The following is a 15,791-nucleotide window of genomic DNA, read 5'->3' on the forward strand; positions in this document are numbered from 1 at the left end:
GAAAATATCTGCAAGCCAGCTCTTATCCATTCCTCTTTGGAGAGCTGGAACAGGCATCTTTCCACACAGTGATCCAAATGGAAAGCACTTCAAGGGTGCTGTCTTTTAAAAGGGGGTAATGACAAACAGGAGCAAACAACCAGCCAATACAGCAACAACAATAAATACCACAGCTAGCAAAAGTACTTCTGGGCAATTTAGTAGACAACAAGAGTCCACAACAATAGATTATGTTGAAAGACTGCATGTCTATCAATCCTCAATTCTGTAAAGGTACGATTTTTACTAATTTTTTAGAAAAATTATTGTCCATAGTTATATTTACATGTGTGAAATGTCAAATAAGTTTCTAAAAATCTTAAAACACCCTATTGATGAAAGGTGTAGTAATAAGTTCTTCACCTTTGTACTTCCTTTTTACGTATTTTCCCTGATGTAAGTACACCTATGAATTTTAACGGGGCAATAAAATAATGGCAAGGTTATGCACACATGCAGATCTGTGCATGAGAGAGGCAGCTAAATGAATAAAAACATATTAAAAGCTACAGACATATGCATAGGACAGAGGGGTATCTACCATGCTAAAACCGAGTAACACATCACTAGTTTAAGCATCATGACTACTAAAAGCAAATTAGTTCACATTAAAATTTCAATATTCTTTTTCATTCAGGACACAGCATAGGATTTCCAAGATGTGCAACACCAGTTACCCCAGAGTTGCTATTCCTTCAAGTCGTTCAACACACAGCAACCATTGCTGGTGATTTAGTTTCTTACATGCTGGTATTGATTCATCATCAAATAAAATTTGTAACAATGAAAGGCAGTGGGAGGTAGGCGGTGAATTTCTCTCTGCAAATCTTGTCTCAGCCTTGGGGGAAATAGCTCAAAATTACAGTTTTAATTTATTCACTTGATGAGTACTGAAGGAATGCAGTGAGAGTGGGGGAAGTTGTCATAACAAAAGGCCTAAAAGTCAAGAATCTAGCAAATAAACAGGTGAAACTGCACCAAAGCAGCTGAAGCCATGTATGATGTAGTATAAAGGCATTATCTGATAGTTATTATCTATAACCACAACTCTATGGATTCAGCTGATCAGTATCCATTATTTCCAGTGTACCCTGCCAGAACAGAGATTTGGACATGGCTGACAGGTCACAACCCATGTTCTCTGTGTTATATAAAGCCATCTTTCCTAGATGTAACTGGAAGAGTCATTTCCCAGCTCAATGTAACATCAATAATGCCAGTGTTTTCTAAATCAATATATAGTAAGGCCTGTCAATAACCTGAAGGCAAGTTTCACTGACTGCCTGCATTATTACAAAAGCACATTTTTTGTTTCTTTTCATTTTCAGTCTATACATAATCTTGCTAAAGAAGGATAGTTTAGTTCAAATTCTGTTGCTCAATTTCATCAGTGAGACCAAAAGAACTCAAATGAACACGTGACTGTGATTTCATTCAGTAGCAGTTAAGACTTGTGAGTACCTGCAGAATCTCACAGAACCACAAACAACTCCCAAATACCAAATAAATGCTGAGCAAAATCATATTGGAAAGGGAGGTACAAGCCAAAGAGGGCAACAAAGGAATACCAGAGGAGAAAAAGCCCCATAAAAAACCACAACCCCACACACTTTGTCAAAGGGACTTAATGCTACTAAAAGCATACAATTTAAAATCCTTTTGTTGAGAAAAAGCCAGAAATTCTGGTAGGCAGGTGAGCATGTCTTCAGCCTCTCAGGAAACTCAGCAGATTGTTACCTTGGCACTCTAGTTAGCAACATCAGGAGAATGAGATCAGGACTATACAGGGATGTGAAATGAGCCATCTGACTGGGAACTCCTGAGAGGGATAAGGACCAAAGCAAGTGTGAATGAGATAAAGTTACCACTCCATGTCCAGGGTGAGAAAAAATACAGGTTAATAAACCTTTCAAGTTCAGGGACAAAACTCATACCTTTCAAATGTCAATGCAGGATCTTTGTCAATCTGGTTTTCACTCCTCCCTGCCAAAAATAAATACATTATAATCAGGATGTAGAAACTTATGGTGGAAAATAATTATATTTCTACAATAACAGGAAAGTAATTTTGTTAATTCAGTATCAGCTCACAAAAGGGAGCCTGTCTTACTTCTTAACAGGGTATAAATAGATGAACATAAAGTTTTCCCCAAAAGCTGGTTATACTTGTGGTTGATTTGTGAGAGTATCAGAACTTGACCAGTTAAACTGAGCTGAGCAAGCTGGTAAAGGTAACCTGCCAGGAGAGAGGGGACAGCCCTCCTTGCCTGGTTAATACTACCCACTTTGTAAAAAAAGCTGTCATCAGGGGATTATCTTTATTATAACACTATCCATTTAATACCACTATCCATTTACCCGCCATGACAAAAAAGAGCCCCAAACAAACAACCAAAATGAAATCAGGAACACACAACACACCCATGGTACTGCATTCACCTTCTCTAGAATCTTACTCATTGTCTCCTGCTCTCATCATTACCCTCACTCAATCTTCCCTCAGCTCCCCACTTCCACAATCCACACTTGTGTAGCATTAACAACATCCAAAGGCCATTCCACACTACACAAAACACAGCTGTTATTGTAATCTTTCCCCTGAAGACACTCTGTTCATATAACCCTTTATTTTAACTTTTTCAATTGTTTTTCTCTTGCTCTAGATTAAGTTTAGAATTTCTCATCTGAATTCTACGAACATTAATAACTTTCATTTCTGTCCACATAACCGAACCACTTATTGTGTTCCTTTTCCTTACCCTTTTGTTTCCACAAACACTCATTTCTACTGTAATACCCAGGCACCTCTCCCACAGGAAATTCCATTACAATTCTGCACTGCTCCCCAGGCGAAGATCATCTACACTCTGGAGGCTCTTTCTTCCTCTCTTTCAGCAGTAAATTTCCAGAGCAAGAATTAATCCAAATCCACCAAAAAACCTCCTGCAAGACCACAAGCCGAAACACAAATGATGTATGTTGCTTGCCCTTCCTCACAGACTTGTTTGTTCCCTTTTCCTCATCATAGTCTATACAAAGTTTAAAATAAATACATCTGCACCTGTGAGATGCTGACAAGTTCAGCTGGACAGCAATTAAATGAAGCCCTAGAGCAATACTAGCCTCCAAAATAAGTGTTTTCTCTTCCTCTTACAGAAGAAAAAATGCATTTATTGGTTTTGCAGTACAACAATACGTGCTACTGTAATAACAGTTTGCACCTAATACCTTTCTTTTACTACATATGATTGGAAGGGAAGTAAAGAATGATATACCCTAAAAGATCAACAGAACACAAAGACTAATGATAGGAAGAAAAGGGTACAAAAGGCCTAAAATATAATGTAGAAGAGCTAAAATATAGCATCAAAGGGCTCCCCTTCCCCTGAGCTGCTACTTTTAAAAAGTCTAGTGAGAGCTCTTTCACTTCTCCAGCTGGTACAATGACAATATCCCTACCCTGATGCAATCTGCTCTCACTTCAGAGGGCACAGAGGCAAGAAAGAGCAGAGAGTGAAAAAATACTGCTCCTGGGAAAGAAGGAGATACTTCTTTTCAGAGAGACCAAAACTTACTTACTTACTTTTAATCATGACAACAAACAATGACATGGATGAGGAAACTTTTGAGGAGCAAGGTGAAGGCTGAGGGAGCACCTAAGCATAAACCCAGACCTCCTCCCCTGAAACCAAGGAAGCTTTCTGTGTCCCACTGCCTTCACCAAATAACCTCCCCAGCCCAAACAGCAGACTTAATGCTGCAAGTTTCCATTCTTTGGAACATAATTTCTCCACCTCAAACCAGAGTGGTTGGATTTACTGGGTCTATGTCTGAATTCCGTTTTACTGCAAATAAAACGTAACCCTTGCTTCCAAAGTCACCTCAGTATCTCTCTATTAAATCATGTACACCAGAGCTTGCTCATTGCACTTTGGAAGGTGAACAGTTTGACTGACCAAGAATAACCTACCAGGATGCAAAATCCACTTGCCTGCTTTATATGCTGCCAGGTTTATGAGAGCAGGTCTGTCTGTGCTTGACATCTGGCATAATTACTATTGTAAAATCTTTTATATTCCTGTAAATTCAGACTACCACCCCAAAGTGCTTACAAACTGAGAGGAGATGCAGAGATAATGAAACAGAAAGGAAAGATGTAGGGGAAAAGTAGGTACAAAGAGGAAGAAAGCATCAATGCCAGGAAAGACTGTAAGACTGTTCAACCTGCCTGACCAGCATGGAGTTCTAAACTATAAAAAATGACAAGCAGAAACATGTTAAGGTAGGATACTGCACACTATAAAACATTATAATCAATTTGCCTCACTAGAGGTGAAATTCTAGGTAGCATGGTCCCTACAACACCAGCTGTATTTCTCTACCATGTTGTAGGAAGCATTTCCACTGAACTGCAGTAAACTTTGTCACAATGCATATGAATGGAAAGTCCAAAATTTTCAGCAGTTAACACAATTTTTACAGTGATTTTGACCAAAGGAACAAGAGGAAGGACTGGAAGCTCTAAAACATCTTGACTCTAATCTGTTGATGAAAAACAGGTGGGAGGGTAAAAAGGAGAAAAAACAGTAAATAACTGCGTATCTATCACCACTCAAGACCAAAAAGCTCCACTTATATGGGGGCATGGGGGGTAAGATTGCAAAGCAAAAGATTAACAGACTTTAAACCATTCTTGCAATTCACTTCCACATGTAAGAGATAAAGCATGCAATGAATGCAACTCATTTTTGCCAGCTGCTCAGTAAAACCTGAATGATTCAAGAACATGGAGTAACAAGCAGCTCCTTTTTGCTAATATATCTGAAAAAAAAATCTTTCTAGTGTTTTCCACAAATTCCTGTATTTCACTTCAGTTTCTTTACTTGAAGCAAGGGTATATTTTTCAAGAGCAAGCATGATCCATGTTCCTCACAAATAATAACCAAAGGAAAGACAACAGTATTTATGAAGTCTTTCTAATGCACGTCTAGAAAATCCAATTACTTGATAGGGATTTGTATGCACAATCTTTGCCACTTCAGGTACTAAAACCTCCCTTGTTTAACATTTCTTTTTTGTATAATTGGCAAATTTAAATATGAGCTTAATTTTTGCATAGTGAAGTTCATCCAGCCAGTTTTAATTTCAAACTGGCTTGAACTCCATCATGACTACAAAAACCTTTGACATCCCAACCTCATCAATCTTGGAGAACAAAAGAAATTTTGTAGGAGTGGGAAACTGTTGGTAAGATACTTCTTCCACTGCCGACTGTACTCGGTCAGCTGTAACTATGTGCAAGTGTCCACACTTGCCAATTACAAAAAACATGCATCTGAACTACCCTTCCATGAAATTATATTCTCTGCTAAAATGACAGTCACAGGTAGAAAAGCTGAGAAGAAGAAAATGTTTGAAGTTGACCAAGCATCAGGGGCTTTTTTGATGAAATATACAACCACAATTTAAAAACTTAATAAGAATATCAATAAAAAAATCATGTACTCCACCACCAAGCTGCAGAGCAAAAGCAACATCCTAAGTACAGAAAGGACTTCCATGGACTTATCCATCCACTACATGAATCTGGAATTAAAATCCCAAACTATTTTGGATTTGCATGAACTACAGAATTAAATTACATATTGCTTATACATAAACTGAGGTCATTAAAAAACCCCACTCACATTGGGGCAAGTCAGAGGCATTTCAGCTACCAAAGACCTGTTTCAATCTGACATCTAAATATCTGATGTTAGATGGCTGCTGCTATTTGCAGAGTGATCACAGTAATTTCACTCCTCCGTTGTTCACCAGGACCTCTCATTACATGCACTGTGTGGGTCTAAACCATGTTGGAGGCTACTGGGAACTGTCAGAATTGCAAGAAAAGAGAGATTCCATCTTGGAACAAAACAGAACATTTTAGCAACATCCATGAACATATCACAGCAGTGCTTTGGAATATTGCTACTCTATGCAAGAGGAACAGCAAGAACAGGGGAAGATTAAGCAGCTTGCTCAGTAGCACATTAACTCCATATACACAATAAATAAAGAAAGATTTTCTGAATTTCAGCTGAATTACAAGACATTCTCTCCACAGTTTATGGGTGGTTTGGTTTTTGGGGGTTTTTCCCCTACTAGTGAAACCAAACAACAGTTGGGTACCAAAAACTTGAGGAAACAATGGTGCTTACTACTAAAGGAGTAGGAATTGCACACTACAGCAAATGCCTTTCTCTTCCAAAATAAGACAAATTACTGGCATTCCCATCACCCTCAGCTGGGCATGTATGTCAGTCAAATGCAGTAATATGGGTTTTCCACTCTATGTGCTGAAACAACGTTCTCTCCAACAAAACACCACATCAGCACTGAACTAAAGTATCAGTACTGAAGAAAACACAAATGGTGGCATTATGATCAAAAATATAATTCCACCAACTTTCCCTATTTCTCAGGGATCTAAAATGAGGAAGCAGTCCTAATAAAGGGGCAAGAACTATTACATGGACTGGAGATGCAAAAGCCACTGCACAGCAGCTCTTCTGATCCACTGACCACTTTCAGTCTCTCCTAACCAAGTACAATAAAGTCCTTTCTATCCTGAAGCAAGGGTCTCTCACAGCCAAGTATGTCTGTACACATATTTAAGCACTTCCTGCCCAAACAGGTCCATTTTTACTTTCTTGCTTTAGAAAGCTGTTAAAACCTGTCTTTTACCAGTGTAACTCAGCTGCAATACACTCACAGCTCAGATGGGCCAGAACACGGGGTGTGCATTCATCCCTGGTTCCCCCAGTGCAGAGGCAGAACTGCAGCAGCCTGTGCCAGCAGCAGCGAAGGAACTGATGCTGCAGCTGCAAGTGAATCCAGACAGACAGATTTTTTTCACATGTGCTGAACTGCTCAGTGGTGCCCAGCCTCTGGAATACTGAATTACTCCAAGCCTGACTGAGCCTCCTCTGCAAGTCTCCTGAATAACAAGAACTAAGCCTGCAAAAACAAGAGTGTCCCCCTCAGTAATCAATATTAGCGTTTTCCCTGATGAAGTTACACAAACTCAAATTCTAGCTTCAAAAGCTGGAAGTTTACAAATTGACCAAAGTCAGTCAGTGCCTTGACTCCTATACCTATTCATTTGTTGAACTCTCAGGTACCTGCCACACTCTTCTCTTTGCCAGAGTGAGAGAAAATGGATCAAGCAGGTGCCAGTGGCTTAAACATCGAAGTCTGGGAGGAGGGGAGGCATCCCCACCTTCTAATTGCTAATAGTCAGTGCCACCTATGGTTGAGGTTGCAGAAACCGAGATCCAAAGAAGAAAAAAAAAAAAAGGTTTTTGGAACTTAGAACAAGGTTTTATAAATGGCTTCAGAAGAACAGAAAACAACAAATAATTTTCATCTACTCTAGATCATTTACCACTGTTGTGCTAAGTAAGATGCTAGTATCAAAACCAGGTCCAAATTCTTTATATGATTTCACAACAAAAATATCTTAAAAATACACTGAAAGTTTCAAGTGCAGCTTTCTATTTTCTTATCTTACCACACTTGCCTCCTCAAGTAAAACTCATCTCGTTTTTATTAACAGCTCCATTTCAACCAGGCTCTGTTGCTGCAGATGCTTCGTCCAGTGGTCAGGAAAAAGATGCCAGGGAATATTTCATCACACCTTACAAAATCCTCCCCCATCACCCCAACAAACTACCAGCAACAGACTGTATTTTCTGGGAAAGTTAACCAACACAATAGACACAACAATTCCCTCCAGAGGTTTCGCAGCAGTCTCAGCTCAGCACACAAGGCCATTAATTACACAACTGCCTTTAGCATTAGCAGGATTCTGGTCGTGACAGCACTGGTGGAGTTAAGGCTGCCTTCAGTATCTGCACCAAAAATCTATTTACTTCAAGTTATGCAACACCTCCACTTCCTCTCTTCTTTATTATGGTAGACCATGGTAACAGAAAGAAAAGGGGTGGAGATGGGGAACAAGCATTTTGTAATCTCAAGCAGGGCACAGCCACCCTTCAAAAACAGATCTAATCTGGAATTCACCTCTAAAATCTGCCTAAACTGATAGTAACACTCAAGCACCAACTCTTACTTAAAACTTAGATTAAGTATTTCCAGAGGAAAAGCTGTGTAATACAGGTAACCAGTCCTGGAATCAACTGCATACTCCCATTATAAGCAAGAATTGGTTTTAAAATCTGATTTGTTTGGTTGGGGTTGTGTTTAGTTTTGGGTTTTCTTCCTCATTTGGTGTCTTCTCCATTGCCCCATCCACAATAGAGCAGTCTACCCCAGGCCAAATTGTATTCCAAAATTCTCATCAAGACTCTAATGTCATCAGTCATGCTCAATCAGTAAGGTTGGCAGCAAAAGTTTCAATTCAGCAAAAAAAATGCTTCTACTTTCCATAAAAAACCACAAACAAACAAAATCCCACCAAAAACCTAGGAAAACCAAAGGCTACTCAAGCTGATATATTCCACGTTTCTAAGAAAATCAAGACAAAATTATAAAAAACACATCATCAGTCTCTCTTTTAACTATGATCTGAAGAGTCTAACTCATATCTCTAATGATAAGCTGAGAATTGACAATAAACAAAATGAAACAAAATCCCCACAACTCTAAGAACTGACTCTTCTCAACAGAGGAATTATAAGTCCCAAAGCAGTCACGGCAATCTTGACTGGTAAAATGTTTTCAAGGACTTGGATTTAATCACACGTCATTTTATTTTCCTCTGATCATTTATTTAAAGTCATAGGTTGAATTATTTATGAACAAAAGTTAATTGCATTGAAATGCAGTACTGCCCAGTATTTACCTAACACCTTTTACACAACTCAACCTCCTGTCACCAACTGGTTAAAATCTACAAAAAATGAATACAGAATGTGAGATAAGAATTAACCATTTCTATAGCATTACTGAAATTCTCTTAAATATGGATAAATATGATCAAGTCCCTGGATACTCCCATCTGCTGTGTAAATTATGCAACTGTTCTTACCAACTTTTCCTTACAACATGTGTTTATGTTAAAAAAAAAAAAAAGTAATTCAGGGAAAGAAGAGGTTATTCACAAAATATTTGGTTTGAATAAGCAAGTTTTGACTGATTAGTTGCAACTAAAGTTATCATATTTTGAGTCCAAACAGTCACATCACAGACCCTCCCAAATTGGGGTTCTTCACAAATTTTCTCAGCTGTCAAGAGATCTCAAAGATCAACAATTTGCATGTATAAGGCTGTATTGACACTCTCTGCAAGGTGTAAAATGGAAGCTCAAGGGTACACTCATATAAACATACCCCACATCCATAAAGTGTTAATCTTAAGTCAGCAAGGCTGTATGACAGCAGTAACTACTACAGTGCATGACTGCTGCTCGGGACATGGAGCATTTTCCAAGTCCCTCATTTCCTTAAAGCGACTCATTTACTTGGCACCTGCCAGGACAAAGAGTAGACAGAGGATTTCACAAATACCTCTGTGGCTTGTGCGTGGTGATAACACACCAGGAAAGATAGATTTTCATTTTCTCATCAAGTTATTAGATTAGGTTTACACGGAGATTTAAATGCCCAGGAGGAGTCTGCCACCTGTCCTAAACTTAATTAGTCAGGAATGTCTGCATGACAAGAGCAGATACTTCAGATGTTTTGGAGTGACCACAAGCAAACATCCAAATAATCAGCAATAAAATTTCAGTGATGCCAAGAACGAGCCACTAAGCACAGCCCTCTGTGAAACAGCCTGAATTTTATTAATGGAGTGCTTCATACTTCCCACACAACTGACATCAGCTGAGCATCTGTAAAACCAGAGAATCAACTATGTAAAGTCTACAGCTGGGTCAAGGTAACAAAGAGCCCTAGATTTCCCATTAAAATAGGGGTGTATATTTACACATTACTAAAGGGGGGGTGGTGTGTGTGTGAGATATGAAGACTCAAATCCTCTCAGACTTTTCCTCAGCTTTGTTCTTGTGCTGTTTATCATAGCAGCACACCTAAGATTTGCAGGTTTTTGTACCTCCCCTAACCCCCTCACATACGCCTCCCCCCCATATAGGACCATCACAGCAGATTAATAACTAGGAAAAAACAACACATTTTCATTTAAAGCGGCAAACACACCCGTGTTCAAGTATACTTCACATTAATCATCTTGCAAAAACCTAAACCTAAACCCAAACCCCCTTAAAACATTAATTAGAATTTTATCTGTGTAGGTACGTAGCAACTACTGACACTGTGAGGATGTGAGGAACTGAACAGAAGACAGAGAATTCAGTTAATCATCTCCTTACGTTGCCATTGGCACATAAATTTGTCTCATTAGCAAGGGCTACTTAGTTCGCTGTAGTAAACAAAGCTGCCGATACGACAGCCCCGCACACTTTTCATTCATTCACATATTTTCTTTTCCTCACACTTCTAGCATGTGCCACAGAAGAGCCGAATGTTAAACATTCCTGGAGTGTCACAATATGTAATACAATAAAACAGATTACAACCATACCTTTCTTTCACAGCTGTGGTGCCAAGCACAGGTACACTGTAGCAATCAATTTGTTCTGCAGACAGTAAGGCTTTCATAGAATACTAATGCAAAATCTCTTTTCTTTCTCCTTCGACTTGACTCCCCAATGCCTGGGTCCCGACCAATACAAGGAGGAGGGCAGAATGTCTTCTGCTGAGATAACCACAACTACTAATCAAGTATACGTGTACAAGGGCACAGGATTAAACCTCCACCGGGCTTGACTCGGGCACGGAGAGCAGCTCAACACATGCACAGCAAGGTCAGAATTAAACACACACACGCACGCACGCACGCGCGTCTACTTGAGTGAACTAATTTATCACACTTTGCCACTGACGGCTTTTTACCTCGGGGGAGTAAAATTACATCCTGGTGAACTGACGAGGCTCAGACACAACAGTTTCCCACAACAAATCAGATCTCTCGGAGAAGGGAACGGGGCTCAGAGGTGAATGCTCCTCTCCTTTCCCAGCTTCTCACAAACTCCACGCCGAGTATTTGTGCATGTGTCCCTGTGTGTGTGTGAGTGCACACACAGGTGTGACACACACCGCCAGGCACTGGCTAAACCACAACCACAGCGGCAAAGTTCAAAAACAGGCACTAACTCCCTTCGAGAGAGTTCTCTTTCTGATTATATTTATCTTTACCTCTTAACATAATCAATCTATCAAGTCTAATTACTCCAGAAGAAAGCATTTTATTATTGTCTAACATAGCAAATGTCAAACAAGCTGTTCATTTACCTTGAAGTTTATTAGCATAGAAATGCAACATGAAGATGCTCTCAAAACATTGTCACTTGTATTCACAACATTTTCGAAAAACCACTTAGCAGGTTTTTATTGCCTGGCATAGTTGGATACTGTTCTAGTTCTTAAAATAGGAAGGGCATTATCTTAACTGTATCGCCCTTGAGCTGATATAAATAAGACTTTTCCTTTAAACACCAAATTTATATTTAACTTTTCTCTTTGGTTCTCTTTAAATAAAGACTTTTCCCACTTTCCAGTCAGCTGGAATATATATAATAAATATGTGGATACATGTGCTTTCATAGAGGTTCATATATGTGCCTTTCAAGGAGTGAAAAGTGAGACACTGAAATTTCAAAGCATGGGATTTTTTTTCTCCCTTAAGTTCTGCCCTGTCATGCATTCTTCCTGGCATTTTCCTCCCAGAACAAGCAGATGTACATTTCACCAAAAACATCAAGATGAACCCTACAAATTATCATCGGCAGGGTTTTAACAACACTGCTTTTGCACACGACCTGAATTGAGAAAACACTGCACAAACGCTCCCCAAAAATAATGCCCGGCACTTTACCTAGGACAAATTAGCAAAATATTTTTGAAATATCAGTGGCTTTGCAGAGACACCGCCAAAAAAAAAAAGAAAAAAAAAAAGCAAAGCGGCGTTAATCAATACTGATGAGTTTGTCCTTGACACGGTGACCGTGTCATCGGGCTATTGTCATGTGATATCATGTCATTTCCCCACCTGGCTCATGACCTTGTCCTTTAAATGACCCAAAGCTTCCCTCAAGTAGCAGGAGGCCCCTCCCCGCTGCCTCAGCAAGGTCGAACGGGTCAGCGTGTCCTCATCTATAATCCAGCACCATTTGTCAGCAGGGAGGCTGGAGGAGGCAGGCTCGCTACAAGGGGAGAATGCCCAATTAGGCAGCTGTCACACAAAGCATAGGCTGCAAAATTATCCCCTGTCAAAAGAAAGAGCAGCTGCGGGTGCCAATTACAGCAACCTTTCAACCCTTTAGGTACTGGAAACTACACAGAAGTAAATGAAGTACAATTAGTGATAACAAATCGATGAATTAGGACAGTAAATTAGAAATTACTAGCAGGTGAGCTTAGGTCTCCCATAATATTAAGGGCACAGCACACCCCAGGCAAGGGCAGGAATATACAGATTTCACAGAGCACATCAGTTTTGTCTTATCCGTGTGTGGAGCCTGTTTCCCTCTGTCCTTTTCTTCTCACAAGCCTCGCCTGAGCCAGATGGTGCAGGGAAAGGAAAAAAGAAGTTGTAGCACCCTATCTTCCCTCTTTATCCTGGCAAATGCAGTTTCCTCCTTTCTCAGGAGGTCCTCAGAGCCAGCACCATCTCTTTCTAGTAAGCTCACTCTGTCTGACATTTACGGCACTGCAAGTTCCAGCCGAACAAGGTTTACCCCGGAAAAATACTGAAAAAACCCCAACAAAACAGGAATGAAAACGACTAGAAAAAAACAAATCCCCTGGTAAATTTTATGTCAGTTACTCTTGAAACACTTAAATCTGAGTTAACTGCTAGACTTTTGATGACAGGAGAAGACTAATTTCTGCACATTGCAGTTCTCAGACAAATCATGCAGTGACATCTCTAAGCATATACAGAGCCCAAACTCCGCAAGCAAAGTTTCTACTCCATGATTTTTTTTTGCCTTTTCCCCCTTAGTGAACAACTCACAAGTGGGGTTTTTTTTCTCACTGTTTTATTAAGCATACAAGCTGGAAAGTTACTGTGTGCTGGCACCAAAAGGCAGGTCCTACAGTAAATCCAGCTTCTCCTCTGGTGCATCAGGTCAATCCTTCTAACAGGGGAGTGCTACCCGTGGATACCTGGGGCTCTGCATGCCCAAGGCAACCACAGAAGGGTGGTCACCTTACCAGCCCCTGGCATTTACAGAATAAGAAGCTTAGAAAACATAATAAGGAAAAGAAAAATAGGAGGATAGGACTAAAGGTATGAATAATGAACATACAGCCACACAAAACCATGGTTGAGACAATGGTACCAACACCTTTGTATTTAGGTGCTTTGACTCAAAGTGACAAGCAAATTCAAAGAACAAAATTCAAATGCATCTCCTCTTCCCAGCCAGCTCACAGTCTGTTCAAACTAAGTGAAATTGCTATTTCTTGTCAATTCTGTCTTTTCATTTCCCATTCCCTAATCCCAAAATCCACCTTTAATATGTTCTTATGCCTTGCAACCATGCTGAGCACTGAGGACAGGAGTCTAGATTCCTCCCAGAGGCAGCTCTGAATAATACCTGTATACTTGCACTATATTTCATACATGTACTCACATATGCATACATATATTAATGCTAATACATTCATCAAAATATGAGACAGAGCAGAAATTAAGCCACTGATCTCCAACAAGCAATTTCCTATAGCTATCTCTTGATTTCTAGCCAGTGAGTATTCCACTGTTTAATAAGAAAAAAAAAATCTTGCTGCCATAACTCTGATAAGAGACAGGATAATAAAACACTACCTATAAAGAATGTAAAAAATGCTCATTTAACAGCAGTTGCAATAATGGTCATCAAGTTTGACATTTCCTTTTGAGTAGCATATGGAAACCATAGAGTACTGAAAGAGTTAATGTGTTTAGAATTCAGTTTCCATCATACTTGGGTGACTATCTCTTTAAATAATTTAAATCCTCTCCATCAACTACAAAGCTGTTTTGAAGCCATTTAGCTTTGTTCTTTACATGTGTTCTAATTAAGAAATGACCTTGTCATCACACACACCAGAAATCCTGGATTATTTCCTGCAGCAAAAAATCTACGAAGCCAAAAAAAAAAAAGACAAAAAAAGAGAAAAAAAAATATATACTTCTTCCTTTAGTGAGGAACTGAGGAAGTTGTTGGTTGGCTGAATGCTGAAGCAGTTTCACCGCATAATTTTTGTGTGTGTGTGTGTTGTTGAATGTCACAGGGCGGGTTAGTGTGACCTTGAGCTGCATCAGCAGCACAGCAAGGGTCGAGATGCCTGCAGGCGCCCTTGTACTGGATTTGCAAGACAAAAACCTTCAAACTGGCTGAAGGACATCTTAAATCTCTTCAAAGGTTTTCCCGAACTAATCTGGGCTGCTCTTAGCCGGATCTGTGCCAGTGTGAGAGGCAAAATTAAAAACAAGGTCTTTGACAGGATGTTGTCTCCTCTTAACCCTTCCCGCGCAGGCGGCAGCGGGAGGGACGCTCTGCAAGGCGCCGAGGGAGGCTCAACCCGCAGCAATTCTTTCATAACCAAATTATGTAAGGCACCATTTACTGGGAGCGGGGCTCCTGCTCCCCCCCAGCCCCCAGAGGGCTCCCCCTCACTGCCAGCCCTCCCCCGCCGCTGGGAACGCCATTTCCCGGCTCTGCGGGGACAGACAGACACAGCCCGACGGATGCACAGGGGAGCTCGGTGCCTCCGCTCCCTCCACAAACATCCCGGGAATATGATGGGTGGTAGCACCCATCATGGCATGTTGTGCATGCTAAAGCCAGGTAAGGAGGAGGAGCAGGGTCAGGAAGATACTGTGGCAGGCATCAGACATGTTTTATGAGCAGGAATTAAAAAGTGACCACTTCTCGTCCTAACCTGTGATTTCCTTCCCAGTCATCCCGAACCAAGCAGGAAGCGGAGCAGAGGGCATTACCATGCCATGGGCCTACCAAGGCTTGGAGAGCATGACTGTACACACAGGGGGAACAAAAACAAATAAAGCAACTGCCCAGCCCGCCTGGGACTGCTCATCGTCCCACAGAGTGACACAGAGGCAGAGATAACCTCTAGGAACACATGGTTACTCCATGAAACCACAAGTTTACCCAGTGGATTTAGCAGCTTTATTCAAGTACAGCTATGGGCACACGGAAGGGATGGGGGCTTCCTTCAGAAGTGTATTTGCACACAGAATCGCCAACTCCACCTCCAGTAAAATTTTGCCAAGTTGGAGAATGAGTAGTTAGAAAGCAACATGGATCCCCAGATCTGAATGGGGAGAGAAAGGCATCACCACGTTCCCCCATCTGTTTGAGTGGTATATGTTAATGGTCAGATTACACTGTCAATTTCTGCAAGGGAAAACAAAATAAATACAAATGGATTAAAATAACCTCAGTGTGAGCTAGCATCACACTTCAGAACTATCTTTTACTGTTTCTAGGATATCCACCAGGCAAGTCCTTGAGGAGAAAAGGAAGGAGTCACTCGCACCAGCAGAGGGTGTTGTGATTCTTCTCTGCTTGAGCACGGAAGGCTCTGTTTAGTCTGGTTTTGTACAATCATTTTCCAGGCACTACAGTCTGTTACACGGTAACAAAACGCATCTAAGTTTACTGAAGAAGGACACAGCTTTGGCAGTTATGTCACAACTGCTATAACACCAGCCTTCAC

General features: G+C 40.5%; 1 protein-coding gene across 12 annotated transcripts in view; it reads right to left on the bottom strand.

Moving 5' to 3' along the window:
- Positions 1-15,791, bottom strand: part of NRIP1 (nuclear receptor interacting protein 1) — a 100,203-nt gene that overhangs the window by 16,143 nt on the left and 68,269 nt on the right. For 6 of the 12 annotated variants that reach the window (XM_074532867.1, XM_074532864.1, XM_074532870.1 and 3 more), the window contains one exon: positions 1,974-2,022. The exons of 4 other annotated variants lie outside the window; for them this stretch is intronic. The gene's annotated coding sequence lies outside the window, so the exon portion shown is untranslated. Of the gene's footprint in view, positions 1-1,973; positions 2,023-10,584; positions 11,291-15,791 lie in introns of those variants that run through there. 2 more of the 12 variants (XM_074532884.1, XM_074532898.1) reach the window with 2 other exon arrangements.

This window comes from Zonotrichia albicollis, chromosome 2 (genome assembly GCF_047830755.1).
Source record: "Zonotrichia albicollis isolate bZonAlb1 chromosome 2, bZonAlb1.hap1, whole genome shotgun sequence".
Classification (NCBI taxonomy): domain Eukaryota; kingdom Metazoa; phylum Chordata; class Aves; order Passeriformes; family Passerellidae; genus Zonotrichia; species Zonotrichia albicollis.